Here is a 4,727-nt window from a genome sequence, read left to right on the forward strand (position 1 = left end):
GAGTCTATTGTGGGTTAGATGACAACAAGGATTTTACCCAGAAGTGAGGGGAAGACTGGGCTTAAAAAGTGAGGGGAACAGGTGCAAACAATAAGGGACAACGAAGGTAAAGCTGGGGAAAAGAACCAGGCATAGGAAGTGGGGAGAAGGGGCCACAAAATAAAAGTCCAAGGACAGGAAGTGTGTGGGATCATGACAGACCTTACTCGAATCTGACGCTCCTGACACTTCAGCACATACTTCCCTCCGGAGATCATTGTTAGACAAACATTGAACATTTATTGTACTTGCTTCTCAACTTAGCCGATGACAGATCAATTGTACATCCAGCTTTAAGCACAGTAATCTCACAAGCACGTTCACTAGCAGTTTCATCAAACAATCACATTACACAGACACACATTACATAAAACAAATAACTAAACTGTGGACCCTTGATTGGCTCATACACACGCACTGTATACTGTACTTTGATATTGTGCTTGTTTGAAAAATGGATATACCTCACTTTAACTTTTTATAAAGCAGTAGAATGATGACAGTAATTATATTTCAAGAAGAGTTTTCCCTCTATCATCTTCAGTTGATGAATAGAGCTCATTACAGCAAGTGACCTCATATCTGATGTTGCACATCCTGTACACAGACTGGCCCAGCTAAATGCTTCATTTCTCTAGCTGATTTAAAGCACCTGATTACACTTCTGGACTGATTAAATGAGGAGAGTGAGTACACTGTCAGTATTGTTATAGCTTTGCAGAGAGCACGAACCTCCAGGTCATGTGGTTGTGAGAAGGGAAAAGCTTTATGTACCATCTCTGATGCTTCTGCAAGACTGTGTGTTCTGTAAATTATTATTTAATGTGATCCTAATCTAACAAAGGAAGATAACCTTTCCACTTTTAATCTGTATACTACTGTGCACAGTGATTCAACTACTAACCTGAAGTGAAAGCAGCAGTTTTTTTCTATTGCAGCGACCGTTTGAAAGTGTAGGTACTAAACCTCTAAAATGTGGAAGCAAAGCAGAACTTGCTCTTGCACAGTTCAGTTTGTGCATTTTTCACTTCACTTAGTAAGATTCGATCTACCATTCTGACCTTTAAGGCTAATTTTCTTGCATGATGTGGCACATGATCACCAGGTGTTTTGTGACGTGCCTCCCACTCATTATTCCTGGCTTTGGACCCCATTACTAAAATACCAGTGGCACAGATTCCAACCTCCCTGTCAAAAGACAAAGCAGAGATGACTTCCACATCTGAGCCCACCAGACTGTTCTCAGCTACAGATGGCTTTACTGCTGATCTCTGTTCCCACAGCAAGTTTAGTTCATGTGGAAAAAGCCTCTCCAACAGCAAAGTCATGGTGCTAATGTTTGCTAAATTTACAAAAGAGAGACTGATTTCAGAAACTGTAGCTGGCAGTTGAGGCAGGAACTCTGCAGTCTCACTCTCCCCTTCCTCTCAAGCAGAATCCGGGGGTGAATGCCTGTTTGAAGCTCCCCCCCGGGGCTCCAGGGTTCTGTGGGATCCGGGTGTGCTGACACTGTTAGCACGCCTGATATGAGAGGCTGATCAAAGCTGGCTCATTCTGCCTGACCGATTTCCACAGGATTAAGGATTAGGGAGACAGGAAGCTGGGAGAGGCCCAGAGACAATCTGGGAGAGACAAAAAGGAATAGTGAGGGTTATGGAGAGTGAAAGGGATGAAGAAATGTTGAAGGTGAGACAGGAGGGTCATGAGGCATTGGCAGAGAACATGTTGACAAAGTAAAGAGAGAAAACAAGAGCATGTAAGTGAAGTGAATCAAATAAATCAGTCCACTAACATATGAAAAAGTGCATTAAAAATAATATAATTTATAAACTTTGTCATGAATCAAAAGATCTTTAGCTTCCTGGCTTTATTGTGTGGGAGTTACCCACAAAGTTTCCCTCAAAAGGGGGTATGTTGGACTGGGCTGTGCTCCAGTTCATGCAGTGTGTTAAGACTGATGTTTAGCGGGGAGACAAACCCTGCTGTGCTTTAGTAGTCAAATATTGAAATCAATTCCAAAACTAACAAGTAACCAGTGTGAAGCTGCTTAACAGCTTGGTCTTTATTTGGTGAAGTCCTGCAGCTGCAGTTTTGCAAACATGAAAAAGAATCTGACAGGAATTCAAGTCTAAGCGTAAGAAGATGGTGGAATGGGTAATGGCCACTAAATGATAAAACCTCCAAACTCCAAAAACATCAATAGTGTTTTTTTTTTTTATTTGAATTTAATATTTTGTGCAAACAGACATTTTCTTTGCATATTATAAGATATATTTGAACTCGATTGGTAGATACAGGGACATAGCAATGGTGGTTGGTGGTAGGTATCAATTTTAAGTATAACCCCAATTCCAAAAAAGTTGGGAACATGTAAAACGTACATGAAAATTCAGTTCAGCGCCCAGACTCTTCTCCTGCAAAGCCATGCTGTTGGGATGGATGCAGTATGTGGTTTAGCATTGTCTTGCCAAAATGTGCAACGCTGTACCTGAGATGTTGTCTGGATGGGAACATATGTTGCTCTAAAACCTCTATGTACTTTTTACCATTGATGGTGTCTTTCCAGATGTGTAAGCTGCCCACATCATAGTCACTAATGCACCCCCATACCATCAGAGATGCAGGCTTTATGCTGATAACAAGCTGGATGGTCCCACTCCTTTTTAGTCCGCAGGACACGGCGTCCATGGTTTCCCAAAAAGAATTCTAATTTTAATTCCTCTGACCACAGAACAGTTTTAATTGAGACCATTTTAAATGAGCTTTGCCCCAGAGAACACTGCAGCATTTCTGGATCATGTTCACATATATCCTCTTCTTTGCATGATACAGCTTTAACTTACATTTGTGGATTTCACAGTTAACCGTGTTTACAGACAGTGATTTCTGGAAGTGTTCTTGAGCCCATGCTGTGATGTCCAGTAGAGAATCCTGCCTGTATCTTTTGATTATATTATATAATGTAGATGGTGGGATCTTCAAACTCTTCACAATTGTACTTTGAGGAACATTTTTCTGAAATTGTTCGACAATGTTTTTGGGCAGTTTGTCACTGATTGGTGAACCCAGTCATGTTACTGACCTGTTGCCAATTAACCTAATTAGTTTTCTAATGCTCCTCCATTTGTTTTTGATTTGCGGAAAATACTTTTCTAGCCTTTTGTTGCCCCCAATCCATCATTTTTTAGATGTGTTGCTGCCATCAAATCCAAAATGAGCTAATATTTTCCATGAAATTGTAAAATTGATCAGTTTTAACATCTAATACGTTGTTTATCTTCTACTGTGATAAGATATAGGTTGATGACATTTGCAAATCATTGCATTCTGTTTTTATTTACGCTTTACACACCCTCCGACCTTTTTTGGAATTGGGGCTGTACTTGACTGTTTGTACTATTTAGTTATTCAGTTTTGGGAAGTTCAGACAGTTTATTCTGCACCAACACTAAAAGTGATAGAAGATGCATTCCTGCTGTATTAAAGGGGGGAAAGGAACTCTGTGATACCACTGAGCAGCTGTTTAAGGTAATTAATGAGGTACATTAGATCAAATGGGGTAATAGGGATAAAGAGACACACTGAAGGAGAAAGTGACAATGAGAAAGAAAGGGGGCAATACACCACCTGCCTGCCAGATAGGATTAAAAAGCCAGATGAAAGGTCAGGGAGTGGCAAAGTTTCTCACCCACACCAGATGTGCACTTGTGCTGGCCTATATCTGATTAATTATCTCACAGTTCACGACACCAGGGTTGGTGTCCAGGCAATTACATTACACTACACACCCTGAGCAACCTGATCTGGGGATTTTTTTTCCCTGCTGGACAGTGTGTGTGTGTGTGTGTGTGTGTGTGTGTGTGTGTGTGTGTGTGTGTGTGTGTGTGTGTGTGTGTGTGTGTGTGTTAGGACTAAGGGAGGAGTCTCTTTACACATTGGTGGCATCCATAATGACAAAGCGATAATTCAGATCATGCTAGTGCTCTGCGATCATTATGTTTTTCTGTATTAAAGTGTGTGTTTACTTCAGCCGCAGTCTTGTAAAAAACATTATTTATGTTATTTTTGTTGCTGTTGTTGATTAACAAGAATTGGAAGAACACATGAAAAGTACCACCCATTCACATCCCATTGCATGCTGCCTTATTCGCCCAAACCTCTATCAATTCTTAGTTATAGCCAATAGAAATAAAGGAAGTGGTCCCACTGTCACAGAAACAGTTGGCACGGAAACAGCACATTACACCATCGTCCAATCCCCCTCCCACTCCTTTGTCATCATTTCTCCCCTCCCTTCCTCTCCTCCTCTCTCCAGTCCCCTCCTCCTCCTCCCTCTCTCCATATCTTGCATGTTTTTTCCAGTCATCAATGAAATCGCAGCCAATCCTGGTACTGCTGGTCTGTTAGGATCATATATACCTTAAGAAGCAGGTATGCACTGTATCATCTCCAATCTAGCCAGCAGGGCTCCAATTGAGGGTTCATCTCAAGGGTTAATCTATTATACATTATTGCATGATACAACAATACACTGGATGCTGTATCTATCCCATCACAGTCTGTTTTCTCTCTCTCTCTGTTACTCTCAGGATTTAATCCTGAACATTTCCCCCTTCACTCTCTATCCCTGCTGACTCCTCCCTCCATTTCTGTCCTGCACTCCCTCTCTCTGCCTCTCTGTCTCTGAC

This window comes from Channa argus, chromosome 18, assembly GCF_033026475.1.
Source record: "Channa argus isolate prfri chromosome 18, Channa argus male v1.0, whole genome shotgun sequence".
Lineage (NCBI taxonomy): Eukaryota > Metazoa > Chordata > Actinopteri > Anabantiformes > Channidae > Channa > Channa argus.